The 21326-nt window shown below is 41.2% G+C and overlaps 1 protein-coding gene across 1 annotated transcript in view; it reads right to left on the bottom strand.

The window, feature by feature from the left end:
- The window catches only part of LOC132401776 (paralemmin-2-like), a 128664-nt gene extending 113587 nt beyond the window's left edge, over positions 1-15077 (bottom strand). The window contains exon 1 of the mRNA XM_059983969.1: positions 14979-15077. The gene's annotated coding sequence lies outside the window, so the exon portion shown is untranslated. The remainder of the gene's footprint in view (positions 1-14978) is intronic.
- Between the last annotated feature and the right edge of the window lie 6249 nt (positions 15078-21326).

Genomic DNA, 21326 nt, shown 5'->3' with positions numbered 1-21326 from the left:
TTAAACTAGCTCAGCCAAATCAAATAGAAGTATATATTTATGATTCCTCCCATTCATGTTAAAGGGGGTAATTGTACATGCTCTATGGGTGTCGCAATAGCACAGCTTGGATAGTTACTGCCGCACAGTTCTTGCAACCAGTGCTCAGTGCTGAGCTCTGCTGCTGTCAGTCTGGAGTTTGCAAACCCTCCCTGTGACCAGCGCACACAAATACCTGAGGAATTCTCAGCAGCGGCACCTATCAGAGGATAAACAGTCGGCGTTTCAGGCCAAGACTCGTGATCAGGAGTGGAAAGGAATGGCTGTGTGGTTCCTCCACGGGCTCCAGGTTCCTTCCACATCCCAAAAATGTGCAGGTTAAGCAAGTTGATCACCCTGCATTGAGCTTACGGAACAGAGGAAGATCAAAATTAATGGGAAGATGGGGAGAGAAAAACGAGTTAGAATATTAGTGTGGATAACTTCACTCACCTCCACACTGACTGATTCCATAAGCTATGGATTCACTTTCAAGGATTCTACAGCTCATCCTTTCAGTATTATTCATATATATAGTTGTTTATTTATTTATTTGTTTGTATTTTCACAGCTTGTTCTTTTGTATATTGGTTGTTTATCAGTCTTTGTTTTTCATTGATTGTATTGTATTTCTATGTTCTACTGTGAATGCCTGCAAGAAAATGAATCTCAGAATAGTATATGGTGACATATACGTACTTTGATAATGAATTTACTTTGAACTTCGAAATTTGACTAGTGTAAATGAGTGCTTGATAGTTGGATCCAAGCAATACACACTCACAATGTCTCAGCCTGAAATGTTGACTGTACTCTTTTCCATAGTCTGGCCTGCTGAGCTGCTCCAGCATTGAGTGTGTGTTGTTTGAAGGGTGATTGAAAATCTGGCTGAGTGGTCTCATAACAATAACCGCTTACTCAATGTCAGCAAGACTAAGGATCTAATTATTGACTTCAGGACGAGGAAATCGGAGGTCCATGAGCCAGTTCCCATTACAGAATCAGAGATAGACAAGGCCAGCAGCTTTAAATTCCTCGGTGCCATTATTTTGGAGGACCTGTCCTGGGCCCAGCAGGTAAGTGCAATTACAAAGAAAGCAAGGTGACACTTCCTCCTCCTCAGGAGTTTGCAAAGATTCAATAAGACTTCAGTCAGAAGTGGATCCCTCAACCAATGTTTCAGCACTTTCTTGCACCACCAAAGTGCCTCCAGCCACGGCAGAGATGAAAAGACAGCTTCGCACCGGGCTTGACGGCCTTGGACCACAAAACAGATAGTGAAAAACAAGCAGAGAGACACGTGAAAGGCAAGTACCGATGTTTCACAGCAGGTGCAAGTAATTGCTCGGAACTGCAACTCTGGAACAAAGTGGCTATTTGCTGTGGAGGAGGCCCAAACTAGTCCTGTGTCATACACAGTGGCAACTAGTAACCACAACGTTTGGAGAAGGCATTTTGATCAGCTGTTGCCCACTTCTGAAGCTACTGAAAGCCAACACAGACTGAAGAATCCAGACCCATTTGTAGGAAGGGTACAGGATTCTGAGACAACGACTGCAGAACCTCTGCTAAGATTAAATAACAGAGCCAGTGTTTCCCTATCACCTGTGCTTTCTGGGCTGCTCCTTACTGATAATGCAGTACCCAAACCTAGGTATAGACATACACCATCAAGGGATAGAATGACTTTGGTCTCATCTTCTCATTCCCTCACAGAAACATGCAGCCTCTAGACAGATTGAATCTCTAGTTTAGTGACATGCTCAGGAGTTTGCGAAGATTCGGCATAACACCTAAAACTTTGACTAACTTTTTTAGATGTGTAGTGAAGAGGATATGGACTGGCTACCTCACAGCTGGGTATGGAAACATCAATGCTCTTGATAGGAAAATCCTACAAAAAGTAATGGATAGGGCTCAATCCTTTGTGGGTAAAGCCCTCCCAACTACTGAGACTACATGAAACACTGTTGCAGGAAAGCAGCATCCATCATCAGGGATCACCACCACCCAGGACATGCTCTCATCTCACTGCTGCCTTCAGGAAGAAGGCATAGGAGCCTCAGGACTCTCACCACCAGGTTTAGGAACAGTTATTATCCCTCAACCATTAGGCTCTTGAACCAAAGGGGATAACTTCACAAAGGGGATCTTTGAAATGTTCCCACAACCTATGGACTTACTTTCAACGGCTCTTCCTCTCCTGTTCTTGATATTCATTGCTTTTTTATTTATTTTTATTGTTACTTTTTTTATTTGCACAGTTTTTTTTGCCTTTTGCACTCTGGTTGAACAAAAGACAAATGATCTTTCATTGATTCTATTATGGTTATTAATCTATAATGGATGTATTGAGTATGTCCACAAGAAAATGAATCACAGGGTTGTATATGGTGATATCTATGTACTTTGATAATAAACTTACTTTGAACTTTGGTATGCACTGAGTGGTCTGATGGGCATGTTTTTGTGCTGTATCTACAGGAAGTCTAATTCCACTAAGGAGATGAAGTTCCCAATCTGGGATCTGGTGAAGCTGTGAAATTTGTCTTAGCCCTATTTGGCCATATTGGCCCACCAGCACAGCACCGGTGTCCTGGTGCTGGAATTCAACTGAGCTGCTACTATCTACAATTGGGAATAATTCTGCAGATGTAGCTGGATCCTTGTAGCAGATCTGTTCCCTGATTGTCTTTATCGCCAACAAGACAGTCAGCTCCCTCTAGTGTCACCAGGAGGTATCAAGCACCTGGAAGGAAACAGTGCATTCCTTCCCTTAAATCAACTGAGAACAATGGGAAGGTGGAAAGGGTAGCCAAGGAAATCATATTCCACTCTTGCCTCTCCACAGTTTCTGCCCATTGGGAAATAATGTCACATCATTAAGTAATAGAAAGTCAAATGTATTATATCAGTAATGGGGAGTGGGGGTGGTTGAAGCTGTCCTTGAGACTGGAGGTACATCCTTTCAGGCTTTTGTATCTTCTGCCCCATGGAGGAAGGGTCATGTATATCCAGTGTAGGGTATGTCTATGGACATGTTTCTAATTTGCCCTTCTGCGGGTGAGCCCATTATTTCGAGCATAAATTCATTAAAATGCTCTGATACAGCTGTAAGCTCGGAGTGGTTCATGGTGGAGAAATGTCATAACCTGGGGAACTGCAGTCTGCTGGGACTGGTGAGAAGTTGCTACATTTGCATTCATACAATGAGAGAAGTTGAGAAATAGGCTGAACAAATATTACATTCATTGCTGCAGAACAGTTCTGAATAGAGCCAATGCCGTATGAAGTCAAAGAATTGCGCAAAGAGCACAGCGGGACATGAACTTGTCATTATCAACATCCGTACCAGCCATTCAGATGAAAGTGCTTTGAACTGAAGTGATAACTCTATTTTCCCTCTGCATACTGCTGCCAGACCTGCTGAATGTTTCCAACACTTCTGTTTTTATTCTCTAACTAGTTAGCAGCAACAATAATAGAGGCCCTCCATTGGCTGGTTCCGACCATGGATTTTGAAATCCTTGTCTACGTGGTACGCAAGGCAGAGCAGTATGATATGGAGAACAAGCTGTTGCCCGTGTAGCGGGCTCTCCACATAGCTGCTGAATCCAAAGGAATGGCAGAGACTGATACAGTTTGGCACCAGTGGTGTCAAAGGAATTGGTGGTCAGCATTGAACTCCTTAGGGCCATAAAACGTAGCAGCATAAGTAGGCTATTCAGCCCATCGAGTCTGCTCCACCATTCCACCTGATCCTTTGATGCCCTGAATGAATAGGAAACTATAAATTTCCACCTTAAATACACACACGGACTTGCTCTCCACCGCAGTCTGTGGCAGAGCATTTCACAGATTCACCACTCTCTGGCTAAAACAGAAATCCTCCTTACCTCTGTTCTAAATGGTCACCCCTCAGTTTTGAGGCTGTGCGCTCTAGTTCTGGATTCCCCCACCACAGGAAATATCCCCTCCACATCCACCCTATCTAGTCCTTTCAACATTCAGTAGGTTTCAATGAGATCCCCCCGGCATTATTCTAAATTCCAGTGAGTACAGGCCCAAAGCTGCCAACCGCTCGGCATATGTTAACCCCTTCATTCGCAGAATCATTCTTGTGAACTCAGTGTAGGACTGCCTTAGGAATTCCAGCTCTGCATTTTCCCTCAAGGTTTACTCCTGAAGCCTTCCTCATGAGTGTGCATAGCCGTGAGGCAGCGGAGGTTTGACAAGCACCATCTGCCCAAAGTGACTGGTTTTAACACACCAGTAACTCCTCTTTGCCCCTTCTCCTGTCAGTAGAAATGGTTCAACTGGGATTAGTAGCTAAGCCACTTGTGAGGGCCAGGAGCAGGGCTTGGTTGTCAGAGGCCATTTAAGTTGCACACTGTTGAGGGTATAGGTAGTGGGAGTTTATCCTCACTATTAGCCCTGGCTAAAACACCTTAAGGAACCAAGATTCTAAATAACAGGACAGATACTTATATATATCAAAATCAGCTGAATCTGGCATACATTGGTATACATTGTGAAATTTGTTGTTACGCAGCAGCAGTACATTGCAATACATAATAATAAAATCTGTAAATTACAGTAAGAAGTATATATGTATTTGAAAAGTTAAATAAGTAGTACAAAAAAAGAGCAAGAGAAAAGAAAAAGTAGTGAGGAGGCGTTCATGGGTGCAATGTGCATTCAGAAATCAGATGGTAGAGGGGAAGAAGCTATTCTTAAATAATTGAATGTGTGCCTTTAGGTTCCTTTACCTCCTCCCTGGTTGTAGCAATGATAAGTGGGCATGACCTGGGTGATGAGGGTCCTTAATGATGGATGCATATTTTTGAGGCATTGTTCCTTGAAGATATCTTAGATGCTGAGGAGGCTGGTGCCTATTAATGAGCTGACTGAGTTTACAACTTTCTTCAGCTTATTTCAATTCTATGCAGTGACATTTCACTCCCCACCTCGCCCCATACCAGACAGTAATGCAGCCAGTTAGAATACTCTCTACTGTTCATCGATAGAAAATTGCAAGTTTCTTTGGTGGCATACCAAAACTCCTCAAATTGCAAATGAAATATAGCCACTGTTGTGCCTTCTTTGTAACTGCATCCATATGTTGGCTCAGGATAGATCCTCAGAGATGTTGACTCCCAGAAACTTGAAATTGATCACTCTTTCTACTTTTGATCCCTTTATCAGAGCTGGTGTATGTTCCCTTATCTTACCCTTTCTGAAGTCCACAATCAATCCTTTGGTTTCACTGACATTGAATGCAAGGTTTTGCTGTGACGCCATCAGCTAGCTGATCTATCTCACTCCTGTACGCCTTCTCATCAGCATCAGAAATGCAGCCATCAATAGCTGTCATCAGCAAATTTATAGATGGCATTTGAGGTGTGTCTAGCCACACAGTCATGGGTATGGAAAGCATGGAGCAGTGGGCTAAGTACACATCCTTGAGGTGTGCCAGTGTTGATTATCAGCAAAGTGGAGATGCTATTTCCGATCTGTACAGACGGTGGTCTTCTGGTGAGAAAGTTGCTGAACAAATTAAATGTGTTTCCACTGGGGTAAACTCTGCCTCCAGAAAATTTTTGGAATTAAACTAATCCACGGCAATAGTGCAAAGCTGGTGACAGTAATTCAATTGCCTGTTTTAACATCCCACAAAATATAGCTTTTTCAAAACCGTGGCAGGAAATACCATGTTGATTGATAGAATCACTTGTCAGGGATAGTTGAAATATTAGAATCGACTCTCTTTCTAAGTATAAATCTTGATATATGTAGCCAAATTAATTTCAGCATCTCTCCAACCACCTGTATCAATTTTATATCTGAATGTTAGCAATTCCAAAATTGCAATAAAGGTGATTGTCAAATAGGTCCAGCTAGTGGATTCATATCAGGGAACATTTGTCTTGGAACAAAATGTAGTGGTAAAGACTTTTGAAACAAAATTCAAGAAGGCTTAATTTATAGCAGTTCAAAGGGGTGGCTAACTATCAACTCCCCAGATCAGTTAGGGAAAAGCAATAACTACTGACCTTACCACTATTGTCCACATCCTGTAATAGAATTTAAAAAGGGCTTGGTTCACAATGTTACTTTAGAGAAATCTATTGTTGCAGCTTATCTGTTATCAATGGATCTTTTTAGTAAATATACTAAATTAAAATACTTATGATTGACTCTCAGAAAACAAGGCCCATTTTAATATGTCGTTCTCCCTCAAATTAGAATACACCATAAAGTAATACCTGAGTAATTCCTATCTCAACCTCATCCTAGCATCCTTTAACACAGCTTTCTGAAAGATTAATACAAGTAAACTACATTACTTGTAGAAAAGGCTAGTCAAGATACGAACATAACAAATAGATGTATGTGTGTGTATGAGAGAGAGAGAAAAGCGGGAGAGAGAGGGGGAGAGAGGGGAGGAGGGAAAGAGAGAGGGAGGGAGAGAAAGAGAGAGAGGTTGGAGAGAGAGGGGATGAGGAGAGGAGGAGTGGGGGGAAAAGAGAGAGAGAATACAGCTGGATAACTTATTTCTCCTTCATCAGAACTTGGAATAGAAAGAGCCACTTGTGATAAAGAGAAAATAAATTAACTTAAGTAGTAGATTTTAGTACTAAACCCAGAGGGCTACAATATAACTGAAGTGTAAGGTTCTGTTCTTTAAAATTCGTTGATCTTTGTTTTTGTAGTACAAGAGGCATCGGGTAGATAGACCAGTGAAGGATGGAGAATTAAAGTGACAGATGAAAGTTGACAGCAAAAATCATGAAATGTTTATGTTGTGTATGAATCAAGAGAAGAGTACTGATGTTCAGTAATTGTTGATGTACAGGATTTGGAGTGGTCTCATTAGGAATGAAATAAAGACTATTCCAAGTGTCTCACCAGAAGTGGTGGCAAAGCTTGGGTCCACGTGGGTTCAAACAGCTGTATGTGTGGGTGAAATCGAAGGAGAAGTTGCTCAATGGTGAGAGAGTGTGTTGGTGGAGAGAACACATCTCAGAGATGTTGCCCTTCTCCTTCCGGGTGGTTGAGATTGCATTTGGGAGATGGTATCCGTGTACTCTAGTTGAGTCATTGCAGTGCTTTTTGTAGATGGTGGCAGATTGACTTACCCTGCTCTTGCTGAATCTTTACTTATGCAAGCCGGTGACGGGTATTCCAACTTACTCCAGAATTGTTCTATTCAATTGCTGAAACTCCTTCTGCCAGATTTCTAAATACCTATGAACACTACTGATAATATTGACAGACAGACAGACATACTTTATTGATCCCGAGGGAAATTGGGTTTCGTTACAGCCGCACCAACCAAGAATAGTGAAGAAATATAGCAATATAAAACCATAAATAATTAAATAATAAGTTAATCATGCCAAGTGGAAGTAAGTCCAGGACCAGCCTATTGGCTCAGGGTGTCTGACATTCTGAGGGAGGAGTTGTAAAATTTGATGGCCACAGGTAGGAATGACTTCCTATGACGCTCAGTGTTGCATCTCGGTGGAATGAGTCTCTGGCTGAATGTACTCCTATGCCTAACCAGTACATTATGGAGTGGATGGGAGTTATTGTCCAAGATGGCATGCAACTTGGACAGCATCCTCTTTTCAGACACCACTGTCAGAGAGTCCATTTCCACCCCCTCAACATCACTGGCCTTACGAATAACTTTGTTGATTCTGTTGGTGTCTGCTACCCTCAGCCTGCTGCTCCAGCACACAACAGCAAACATGATAGCACTGGCCACCACAGCCTCGTAGAACAACCTCAGCATCGTCCAGCAGATGTCAAAGGACCTCAGTCTCCTCAGGAAGTAGAGATGGCTCTGACCCTTCTTGTAGACAGCCTCAGTGTTCTTTGACCAGTCCAGTTTATTGTCCATTTGTATCCCCAGGTATTTGTAATCTTCCAGCATGTCCACACTGACCCCTTGGATGGAAACAGGGGTCACCGGTGCCTTAGCCCTCCTCAGGTCCACCACTAGCTCCTTAGTCTTTTTCACATTAAGCTGCAGATGATTCTGGTCTCACCATGTGACAAAGTTTCCCACCGTAGCCCTGTACTCAGCCTCATCTCCCTTGCTGATGCATCCAACTATGGCAGAGTCATCAGAAAACTTCTGAAGAGGGCAAGACTCTGTGTTGTAGCTGAAGTCCGAGGTGTAGATGGTGAAGAGAAAGGGAGATAGGATTAAGAAGTTGATATCAACTTCTTAATTTGGTGGGATGCCAGGTAATTTCTAAATATGGATCTTCTCTTCAATTAAAGAACTCAATCAGAAAAAAACATTAAACTTACTGTGGATTGATTTATCTTTCTGCCCTCTGGTACTGTACACTGTTGAGAAGGAGATATTTAAACTTACATTGCTATTTTATTTTTAGCAGCCACATTCTGGTTCCCTCCTTAAAAGCTTCTTTCATGGACGGTAAAATATCAGTTTACCTGATTGCAGAATCCAATATAAAATAAGATGAGCAGCATAAACAGCTTGTATTTAACTTTCACAGGTCCCCTACCCCAGAACAATTTGGAACTGGATACCTCCAACAAATTAAAGAGGGAATTGAACAGATTTTAGACAAAAAGAGATTTGAGATGTGAAGTGGGAAAATATGAGGCCAGATAACTCAAAGAGGTTTTCAAGTCCAGCACATTCCTATAGCCCTATGCAATCTTTCCTATGGCATATTATACAAGATTGACTTGTTCTTCTGTTCTGTACCTTTTCCAAGCAATGAAAGAACACAATACTTCATCTGAGGTCATACTTGCACACTGTAAAATTGTAATTTTACAGTTACCCATCAGCCCTGTCATTTTTAATCCAGAGATATTATAAAAGACACAAAGATCAAAACATTTTGTTCTCTGACATGAGTAGTACATCTGAGTTATGGATAGAGAAAGTTGGTAGTGAAGACTGTAAGTACGTATATGGGAGTAAACATCACTCCAAGCCTTAACTGAATTTCAGCGTAATTACTGACAGCTGGCATGGAATTATTTAATATCTATAGTGAAATGATTCTCAGAGAAATAGAAGACCTAGATGGGATAAGATTGGAGGTGTTAACATCAACAATATAAGATATGCAGACGATACCACCCTAATAGCAAGTGCTGCAGAAGTCCTACAAATCCTCCTAGACAAAGTAGTACAAACAGGTGCAGATTTTGATCTAAACATCAACTGCAAAAAAACAAAAGTATGGTAATATCGAAACAACAGGATGCTCCCAACTGACAATTATACATCAGTTTCCAAGAGATTGAACAAAAGACCAGCTTTAATTACCTTGGTAGCTTTATATCACAAGATGCTAGAAGTGAAGTAGAAATAAAAAGAAGAATTGCCATTGCCAAAACCAACTTCCAAAAAATGAAACCCGTTTTTACCAACAGACACATTTCTATGACAACAAGGCTGAGGCGGCTAAAATGTTACATCTGGTCAATCTTGCTGTATGCTTCTGAAACATGGACTATAACACCAGAACTCCGAAGAAACTTATAAACAACAGAAATGTGGCTCCTTAGAAGAATGCTGAAAATATCATATAGAGATAGGGTAACTAATGAGACAGTACTCCAACATGCCCATATCAAAAGATCTTTAATGAGAGCACTAACTGAAAGGAAACTTAATTTCCTGGGCCATGTCATCAGAAAGGGAGAAATAGGCTGCCCTACATTGCAAGGCCGTATGCCTGGGAAACGCGGAAGAGGAAGGCAAAGAAGAAAATATATGGACACTGTGTGAGATATCATTGAAGCTACGATGTGGAGAGCCATGATCGCCCAAGCGTGTAATGCACAAGGCACATGAAGAAGAAGAAGGAGGAGGCATGGAACCAGAGGTTTAGAAACTTTTATTTTAAGTCTGAATGTAAATTGAAGCAGGTGTTTTCTGTCTTGATGTGAAATGACTGTAATATTTTTGTTATAAATAAATGTTCCTAGTTCATTTAAAAACCAATATCCACATGTTATATCAAAAATATTTTGTTCTTATATCCAGCAGGACCAATATGAAGATTTTCAATAAAGTACAATATTTAAGCTTCGAAGATAAAAAAAAGTTTGCAAATTTAAATTTGGACATGTATGATCAACAAAAGTTTTCTATTAAATAGTGATATCTTAAAACTTAAGTATATATTTCAATAACAACTTTGAAAAGTTCTGACCGGGAATGCTATCACAGGATGCATCATAAACACACAGAGGCCACTTTTTTATTTATGCCTGTGCAGCTTGCTCTAAATGTCTAATCAGCCAATCTTGTGGCAGTAACTCAATGCATAAAAACATGAAGTCATGGTCAAAAGGTAGACATAGTCAGACCAAACATCAGAATGGGGTGGAAATGGGAACTAAGTGACTTTAACCGTGGAATGATTGTTAGTACCATATGGGGTGGTTGTGGTAGCTCAGGCATCACTAATCTCCTGGGACTTTACAGAGTTTACAGAGAATGATGCAAAAAAAAACCAAAAAGCATCTGGTGAGCAGCAGTTTTATGGGCAAAAACATCTTATTAATAAGAGATGTCAGAGGAGGATGGCCATACCGTTTTAAGCTGACGTAAAAGTGGCAGTAACTCAAATAAGCATGTGTCACAACCGTGGAGTGTAGAAGAGTATTTCTGAGTGGACAGCACATGGAACCTTGAAGTAAATGGGCTACAGCGGCGGAAGACCATGAAAATACATTCAGTGACCACTTTATTAGGTACTGGAGGTACTGAAGGTATTTCTTCATGCAACTGACAAAGATATAGAAATGAAAATCATCTTTAAAATTTAACCTTTATGTTATATTTGCATTTAGCATTTCAAAATGTGAAAATATTTTTTTAAAAACTCATTTATGTTTTTTCTACATTTTTTTGGCCTTTTTATGAGCCATCCATGGGCAAACTTACTTTGAGGATAATGGATCGTCCTTTAAATCTACTGCAATGACCTCAATGGTTCAGAATATACACTCAATTGATTGGATCTGACATGCTGTCGTTGTTCAAAGGTTGAAGCTTTGAGTCCAATCTTTGACATGCCTCTTCCCTCTGTCAGTGCAATCATCGCCCTTGCTGCATCACAAACTAAATTTCATTGAAGTGCAACATTTGCACCTCTGGCCTAGTTACATGAATTAATCCACAGCTCTGTGAAACCAGCAGGTCCTTATTTTTTTTCCTTCATTACAGTTTAGATTTGTGAATGTTGCTACCTTCTGACTCATGGTTTCCTCTACATATGGCTATATGTCACTTTTTCCGCAATGTAACATTTTAAGCAGAAACCTTTTCAATTCAGTTTCCAAAAGGAAATGATCGGCTGTAATCACCCTGGGGATCAGAAATAACGTACAATAGACCCTTTATAAAGAATGTTCCATGGGTTAACCCCTCCAACACTAAACTTTATTATTAATTTGCAGATCTGTAACTGAAAATTGAAGACTGACTACATATTGAGGCAGGTTTAAGATCCATGCATTTAGTGACACATTTAACAGAGCGAAGTAATTGCAACTGTTTTGAAACTGAATGGCATTTGGCTTTCTAAATTGTCTACAGTCAAGCTTTTTTAAACCCAATGATTGAGCATTACACCCTGTTACTGGTTTCTGCATAGAATTCAGGTGTGAGTTCCATTTTCACATTCAATATGCTGCAAAATTCAGTGTAGGGCCAATGTAGAAATAGCAAATCATGGACATTACTTAACATTGGTAAAAAGAGAGATTACTCTCAATTTTGACATGGAGATTATTCCACCATTTGGTCATATCTTAAAGACTCACAAAGCTGGCTTCCATTGAAGTTTTTGAGATATTTTGTTGGAGAATGTTATTCCAGGGTGAATTCCACTTGTAAGGTTCAACTTATAGAACTATTCATATCACCTTTAAAACATATCCATTGTGCTTCAGGGTAACAAGAAGTACCAAAAAGATGTTAAGTTGTTTTAAATGTTGAACCTCTATGCTTGTTGGGTAATCACCTCTCAGATTCTCAGCAGAGTAAGCCTGATGGGTTTCAGACATTAAACATAAGTAGATTCTTCTCTATTTTTAATACTATGTGTGTTTATCTTAATGATTTAATTAATTAATTAATTAATCTTTATTTAAGTAGCACATCACAATGCTGCAGGAACTCAGCAGGTCAAACTGCATCTATGGGAAGGAATGTAGAGTTGATGTTTCCAACCAAAACCCTTCATCGTGACTGGCTTTTTATTCCTTTCAATAGATGCTGCCTGACCTGCTGAGCTCCTCCAGCTTTTTGTAGGTTTACTCTGGATTTCCATCATCTGCAGAATCCCTTGTGTTTATTATTTTTATCTAACTCTATTTTCTTTTTTTTAATGTAATAATTTACCTTATTCAATAATTTTTAAAAGAAACTAAATGTCAGGGACAATGCTCAGGGCCTCAGGCATTACTTGCTCTTAAGCTTTAGGGAGATTGTGTTCCAAAGAGCAACATCAGAATTTCTGTCTCCATTTTCCCACTCTGACCATGCTTCTGGAGCTGGGAATTGTTTATATTCCAACCTCTCCATCCAGACTAGGTAGGTATGGGTGTGGAGACATCGACCTGGTATAAAGTCCAGATAGGTGTCCTTCTAAACATGTGACGGAATTGAGGTGTCATTCATCGATGCCCAAGAACAGGTTACATCTCAGAAATGGAGACCTAAGATTTCTTAAGGATTTATAGTTGTCCAGTTGCCATCAGTTTTGGGATTTCTCCATTCAGCCTTACGAGGGTGAAACTTTGCCTTCCGCTTGTAAGGCCAATGATTTCAGGGCATGGTGTGTTGTGTTTTGGGGGCACCCGGTGGAAAGTGGGTGGTAGAGTGTCAGTTCTTGGTTCTGTCAGAACGTGAGATCTCACTGCAGTTTAGTACATCGAAAAAGATGAGGTGCAGGGTACAAGTGAATCCAATGAAGGCAGCAGTAATATTCCAGGCCAGGGAAAGTAAACTCCAGTCCCCAAAATGGGGAAGTTATTATATATTGGGAAAGGATCATGCATTATTTTTGGGAAATAGATTTATGCACTTCCAACAGGAGCTGGAAAAGTGGTATTTTAGACAAAAGTTGCCTGTACTGTGGGCATCTCCTCCATCACAGACTGAACCAACTCCAATGAGGTCAGGATGAGGCAGCATTAAGGGCAGCAAGGATGTCATATTTAGACTTTAAAAAGCAATGGTGAGGCCTCACCTGGAGCATTGTGAGCAGTTTTGGGCCCCTTATCTTAGAAAGGATGTGTGGAAACTGGAGAGGGTTCAAAGGAGGTTCACGCAAATGATTTCAAGATTGAATGGCTTGTCATTTGATGGCTCTGGGCCTGTATTCACTAGAGTGCAGAAGAATGAGAGGAGACCTCATTGAAACCTATCGAATGGTGGAAGACCTTGATAGAGAGGATGTAGAGAGGATGTTTTCTATCGTGGGAGAGTCTTGGACCAGAGGACACAGCCTCAGAATAGTGTGGCGTACGTTTAGAACGGAGATGAAGAGGAATTACTTTAGCCAGATTGTGGTGAATTTGTGGAGTTCTTTGCCACAGCAAGCTGTAGAGGCCAAGTCTTTCCGTACATATTTGGGCAGAGGTTGTGATGCACCATCAATAACTCTGAGATGTGGGTTAAGGTAGGCTTTTATTGGCTGGAAGAAAGAACAAGCAGCAAGTGGCCATCACACTACATCCTGGAGACTGAGGCCGGGGCTGTGTCTCCAATCGCCTTTATACCGGGGTCCGTGGGAGGAGCCACAGTCAGTGGGAGAAGCAACAGGAGCAGTCAGCGGTGGGGGGGGGGGGGGGGGGGGAGGGGGCGTGTCCAGACAGGTATATGTAGTTCACCACAGGTTGATAGATTCTTGATTGGTCAGGGCATGACTAGGTATAGGGAGAAGGCAGGAGATTGGGGCTAAATGGAAAATTGCATTAGCCATGATAAAATGGCAGAGCAGACACAATGGGCCAAATGGCCTAATTCTGCTCCTATATCATATGGTTTTATGGACTAACGGACTTAATGGTGGTATTAGCCCCACCCTCATACATCTGAAAACTTACCCTGTTTTACCTTGTCACTAACATTGCCAGACTTTCTACGTGTTTCCCACCTTTTCAGCTTTCAGACAGATACTGATAAAAGGATGCTACAGATTGCCAGCAAATTTTTGAGAAGTATTTCAGAAAAACTTTAATCTGATGCTGTATAATAATAACTGTCAGACAGGCACTATTGATCATTTTTTATTAATGCAGGAATCGCTTTAAATTTTGAAGGAACATAAGGTCACAACAGATTGAAAGATATTTCTTTAGATATATAAAATAGCAGATTTGACACATGCAGGAAGGAGAGATACCACACTGAAATGAAAAGCTGTCATTTATATTTTCTCAGTGGATTTTTTTTGTGCAGAGATCAAGGTTCAGTACTTGCAAAGACATCTTCCTGGTCCAGACACAATGAAGGACATTCACGATCAATACTTGACAAGAGCTCAGGGCAAGACTGCTGAACGATTCAGGCAGTTAACTGTATCACATAAACACTTACTTGGCTTTGAGAACACATCTATAAGGATGTTCAGTATGTTGAAAGCTTGCTGCGTCAGTGATCTCAAACCATGCCAGAATTAATGAAATGACGTTGCTTTGAAAGTACACTACCATGAGAATTAACATTAGTTTTGCCTGTTATATTAATCAGAATCTTACAGAGCTCCAGTCTTAGCAATATAATGTTTAACCAGGTTGATTTGAATAACCTTTGCCGAAGTGAGCTTGACTATTGAATACGAAAGTTTTATAAAACTTTGACAAGTTTCACAGCAAAAGAAAACAGCAGAAAAATAAATGAAGGCAGATTTATCATTCAATGTCAGGTTTGTCACTGATCTTACCTTGAAGGTAGTAGAGGGGTGAAGGCTTCCTCTCCTGTTTGTGGAGTGAAGTGTTCAGTCAGGGAGCTCCTCAGATTTTTGCCTCACAGCTGCTAAGTGCTGTAATGTATCAACATATCATAAATTCCTCAGGTCACAGTCTGGCACAGGAAATCATTTACCAGAATAATGAAAGCTATGGTTTACAGCAACTCAGTTATCCTGCAGAAATTAAACGCAGTAAAACTTATGCTCCCTTATCAATATGAAATTCAGTTACACCCAAGAACTATGCAACTGAAGAAATCTGCATTAGTGGTTAATTTGAAAGAGTTCAATTTTTTATTTGACTTCCGTATTATGCAATTGAAGAAGACAAGTTTTTGTTACTTTTATATGGAGATTTGATAGGATATAAATCAAAGCATATCTCCACATAAATATAAATTGTAATGCATTATTTCTATGTGGCATTTTCTTTGTTACTTTTAGTTTTAAATAATCTTGTTAAGAGCTGGTTTCTGACACAGGGTCTGGGTAATTTTGACTCCCTCTGATTTCAACTTTGTCTGCCTTTCCTTTTCTATTAACCACTCCCCTTCTACAGCTTTTCCCCAGAGGGTTGCAGTAAATGCAAAATCCTCACAAAGTGCCAGAGGAACAGCAGGTCTGGCAACACCTATAGAGGGAAATAAACAGTTGATATTTTGGGCCAAGATGTTCATCAGGACTGGAAAGGAAGGGGGAAGATGCCAAAAGAAGAAGGAGGACAAGCTAGAAGGTGATAACTGAAGCCAGGTGGGTGGGGAGGGTGAATGAAGAAGCTGGGAGTTGATGGGTGGAACGAAGGGCTGAAGAAAGAATATGATAGGGCAGGCTAGTGGACCATGAGGGAAAGGGAAGGTGGAGAGATTCCTTCGGATAGGCAGGTAAGGAAAAGAAATGAGTTAAGGGGGGAACAGAGTGGGGAATTGTAAAAGCTGGTGGGGGGGGGCAAGGGGAAGAATTACTGGAAGTTGGAGAAACTGATGTTCATACCATCAGGCTGGAGGCTACTCAGACGGAATATGAGGTGTTGCTCCTCCAATCTGAGAGCAGTGGCCTCATTGTTGCCATCAGAACGGAGACGGGATTGGAAATAAAACGGTTGGCCACTGGGTATTCCTGCTTTAGATGGATGGAACAGAGGTGCTCAATAAAGTGGCCCCCAGTCTCATCAGATCACTCTTACAATGTATAGATCTAATTCTTTTAGAGCAATGACTCCCTATAGTACTACATACAGACTGATAACTTACCAATGTGCATTGATCTGTTGTCACACTCACTGTAACGTGAATACACCAGTTAAAGCCACCTCCCACGTGTATGATTTTATTTAATTGATATGCAGATGCACAGACACAACAAATTAGCGACGAGTACAAACCTGAATGTCAGCGAATATCACCAACTGCACTGGCAGTTATGGGATGATTACAGGATGAGACAGCGAGAGGAAAGAGTTAAACAATATGGAGTATGCTGTCACAGATGCTAAGAAAGGGACGCTTGAATATATGTCTAGTACCCAGTGAAAGACGCACAACGAGCAAAGAAGAAGTGAAAATAATGTGGCGATGGCTTTAGTTGGGAAAGTTGAATAATTTCATAATGCTAATAAAGGCTGGGAGTCATATACAGGTGTCCCCTGCTTTACGAATGTTCACTTTACTCCACTTCACTTTTTACAAGAGACCTACATTAGTAATCTTTTTCGCATTACAAAGAGGATTTTTGCTTTTAAGAAAATTTTTCCCATATAAATTAATGGTTCTTCGCTTTACATCATTTTGGCTTAAGAACGATTTCATAGGAGCACTCTATCTTTTTAAGGGCGGGCACCTGTATTGAGAGGGTTGAACTGTATTGTAATGTGAATAATGTGGATGAGGAAAGCCCTCAAGATTCTTAGCTTAATGGGTGCTTATACGTACAGTCTCTTACACAACCTGGTAACCCCTGAAAGGACAGGACAAAATTACTGCAATTTTACAAAATCACTTGAGCACAAAACCACTGGTAATAGCTGAGGCATTTAGATTTCACAAAAGTAACCAGTCAAAGCATGAAAGCATTTCTGAATACATTACAGAACTGCACAAACTTTCCCAATACTGTGACTTTAGAGTTAGACTTTCTGATACATTAAGGGACAGGCTTGTATGTGGCATGTATAGTCAAAGCACTCAAAAGAGGCTACCGACAGAAGGAGACCTAACCTTAGAACAGACATTGACTATTGCAATATCATTAGAGACTGCAGCCAAGGATGCAGCAGAACTACAGAAAAAGTGGTTACATTTGAAATGCACAAAATGCCCTGAATAGTGCAAAAAGCCAAAAATGTAATTGATGTGGCAATTTGTCCCATGATTCAAATGACTCTTGGTTCAAGAAAAAGTCTGTAGAGATTGTCATAGACAAGGTCACTCAGAGAGAGTGTGCAGGCAGACAAAAAGTGTAACCAAAGACAAAAATGACAACAAGTGAAAGGTTTCAAACACAAAACTAGCAAATGCATAAAGTGACTGAATGTGAAACAGAATCAGACAAAACAGGTGAACTGTCATGCCTAGAACTGCATAGTATTACCGAAGCAGATCACAAAATCATATGAATCACAACAGATATGTCTGGTGTAAAACTGAAAGTGAAGCTGGATACAGGGTCAGAGGCTGACTACAACAGACTGTGTTCTAAGCTACCATTAGAGAAGGCCTTAATGATGCTAAAGACCTACGCAAGTGAAAAAGGCAGGTGCCAAAGCCAATGAAAGTGAATGTGATGTTTGGAGGCCAAAATCAGCAGTTAGAGCTTTATGTGTTGAAAAGTGGAAGGCCTGCACTTTTCAGACGTGAATGGTTGAGAAAAATCCAACTAGACAGGCACACAATCAAAACTCTTAATGTGTCAACAACAAGTAACTGCACCCCAAGTGGTAGCACCAACCAGAGACTGTCACAACTGTTTAATGCTAATGAGATGGTAGTAGAGACCAGCATGAAGGACGCCTGAGTACAGATAAGATGAAGAGTCTCGCCTGGAGCTACAGGTGGTGACCGGGAATAGATAGACAGATTGAAGACTTGACTTAAAGCCTTTTGGGATGCCAAAAAGTTCAAAATGCACACCCACAGTCACTGTTGCACCCATTCGAGTGGTTGTTGTCACCTTGGCAAAGAGTGCATATTGATTTTCTGGGCCATTCATGGACTCCATAGTTCTGAGTGATCATTCAAAGTGGCTGGAGGTCATTCTAATGAAGTCAACCACCTCAGAAAAGACTTCCCATTCTGAGTCCTATCTTCACCAGAAATCGCTTACCTGAAAAAAACTGTGAGTGACAATGGATCACAATACACATCAGAAAAGTTCAGACTGTTGATGAAGAAAAATGGCATCAGACATTTCAAGTCAGCTCCTCACCACCTGGCAATGAATGGATTAGTTGAAAGGTTTATCCAAACCTTCAAGAAGTCCATTAAAGTTATGGACAATGAGAACACTTCTCTACAGCGCAAGGTGGACAATTTCCTTTTTGTGTATCGGAACTCTGTTCATGCGACAACAAAGCAAACACTTGCAATGCTGTTCATGAGTAGGAATCTGAGATGTTGCACAGACCTCCTGAAACCAGATCCATGGAGGGAAGTGCAGAATAAACAGTTCAGCCAGTTGCCAAGTGAAGCAGCAAAGAGCTTCATGATTGGACAGGAAATCCTAGAGCATGCTTACTGAGAGGACAAGTGGATACCTGGTAGGATAGCTACAAGAACTGGACCACTGTTCTTCACAGTCGATGTTGGAGATGGACACGCCATGTGGACGAGATACTGAATGCTCATCTGAAGAACAAGATGGAGTCAACTGCATCTAACAAGATGGACACATTGCAGTCACTAGAATTACCTCTCAGTGATGATCACGTCACCTACAGCCATGTGGCATCAGAAACCAAGAATGTTTCCTTTGACAAAGCACCTGCCAAATTTAATGCCACTCCATGGATCCAGAGGTTCTGCAAGAACATTGGCTTTGATAAGACACCTACTAAACCCGATGTCACTCCACAGGTCCAGTGGCACCATCCTGCAAGAAAAAGAGCACCACCCAAAACACTGAATCTTTACTATAGTGAAGTCAGTGATGGACCATTATTGTGAAAGCATGTTTTTTTGGAATACGGTTTATGCAAGGGAAATTGAATGTTTTGTACCTATACAGTTTTATATTACATTAATCTAAAGGAGGAGGAAGTGTAATGTATGGATCTATTTTTTAGAGCAATGATTCCCCTTAGCAGTATGTATGGACTGATAACTTACCTATGTGCATTCATCTGTTGTCTACACATGCGTATTGATCTCTCTCCCTCTCTCTTTCTCTTGCTGCTGTCTGAATACACCAGTTAAAGCCATCTCCCATGTGCGTGCTTTTGTTTAATTGATACGTAGTTGCACAGACACAGCATCACCAGCGTAGAGGAGGCAGTATCAGATGCATCGAATACAGTAGACAATCCCAACAGATTTTCAAGTGAAGTGTTGCCTCTCCTGGCAGTTCTGTTTGGGACCCTGTATGAAGGTGAGGGAGGAGGTGAATGGGCAACAGATAAATTCCAGGAGGGAGACTACTGGGGAGGGATGAATAGACAAGAGAATCACAGAGGGAGTGATCCCTGCAGAAAGCAGAGGGAAAGATTTGTTTGGTGGAAGTTGGGGAAAATGATATGCTGGATGTGGAGGCTCATGGGGTGGTAGGTGAGGACAAGAGGAACTTTATCCCTGTTAAGGCGGCAAGAAAATAGGGTAAGCATGGATATCTAGGAAATGGAGGAGATGTGGGTGAGGGCAGCATTAATGGTGGAGGAAGGGAAACTCCATCCTTTGATGTTCTGGAAAGGAAAGCCTCATCCTGGAAACAGATGTGGCAGAGACAAAGGTATTGAGAAAAGGGAATAACAATTTTACAGGCAACAGGGTGGGAAGAGGTCTAGTCAAGATTGGTTTGGGAGTCAGAGGGTTTATAAAAGACGTCAGTGGAAATTTTGTCTCCAGGGATAGATCAGAGGTCAAGAAAAGGGAGAGGAGTGTCAGAAATGGACCAAGTGAACTTAAAGGCAGGGTGAAAGTTGAAGGCATAGTTTATGAAATTGATGAGCTCAGCATGGCTACACAAAGCAGTACCAATGCAGTTGTCCATGTAGTGTAGGAAGAGTTGGGGAGTACTAGCAGGGAAGACTTGGAACATGGACTGTTCTAGGTAGCTAACAGAAAGGCAGTTATAGCTGGGGCACATGTTGGTGGCCTTGACTACTCTTTGAGTTGGGTAGAAGTGGAGGAGCTGAAGAAGAAATGATTGCGTGTGAAGGCCAGTTCTGTCAGATGGAGGAAGGTGGTAGTGGAAGGGAACTGGTTGGGTCTGTTGTTGAGAAAGATGTAGAGAGATTTAAAGTCTTCTTTATGGAGGATAGAAGTCTATAGGGACTGGGCATTTATAGTGAAAATGAAGTGACTTTTCTACTTTCTCCTATGGTCCATTCTCCTCCCTTATCAGATTCCTTCTTCTCCGGCCCTTACCTTTTCCACCTATCAACTCATAGCTTCTTACTTCATTCCCCCTACCCCACTCACCTTGCTTCACCTATCATTTTTAGCTTGTATGCCTTCCTCTCCACCCACCACCTTATTATTGCTTCTTTTCCTTTCCTTTCTGGTTCTGATGAAGTGCCTTAGCCCAAACCGTTGACTGTTTATTCCCTTCCATAGATGCTTCCTGACCCGTTGGGTTCTTCCAGCATTTTGTGCTTGTTGCTCAAACTTTCCAGCATCTGCAGAATCTCTTGTAGTTATGAAATGCAAGACCTGTTCTTTTACTTCACAATAATTACTGCAGAGTATAGGGAATTAATCAGTTCTTCCAAGTGAAGCAGTGAGTCACTTGCACCTCATTTCACTACAACTGTTCACAGAGCCATTGACTACAACATTTTTTCTGCACTTGGAAACTCCTCTCCAGCCAAAGCAGAGATCCCATGGTTCTCCCTTTCCATCCCATCAGTGTGCATCTTCCCCTTCCCTCCACTTCATTCCGAAGGGAACAATCCTTTGGTGACCCCCCCCCCCACCGAACTCCTCGCCTCTGTCTGTCAACCACCCTCCTACTCATAACACCTTATCACACAATTACATGAGGTAGTTTGCTACCCACCATCCAAGGACCCAAACAGAAGCAATGATTCAATTGCTGTTTATTTTCAGCACCTGCAGTTTTTCATTTTGATTTTCACTTGGCACATGTGGTTTTGGAAATGCAATTGATTTCTGA

The sequence above is a fragment of the Hypanus sabinus genome, chromosome 11 (assembly GCF_030144855.1).
Source record: "Hypanus sabinus isolate sHypSab1 chromosome 11, sHypSab1.hap1, whole genome shotgun sequence".
In the NCBI taxonomy this organism is placed as follows: Eukaryota; Metazoa; Chordata; class Chondrichthyes; order Myliobatiformes; family Dasyatidae; genus Hypanus; species Hypanus sabinus.
The sequence above is the reverse complement of the archived record's forward strand: the minus strand, read 5'-3'. Positions and strand labels throughout refer to the sequence as shown.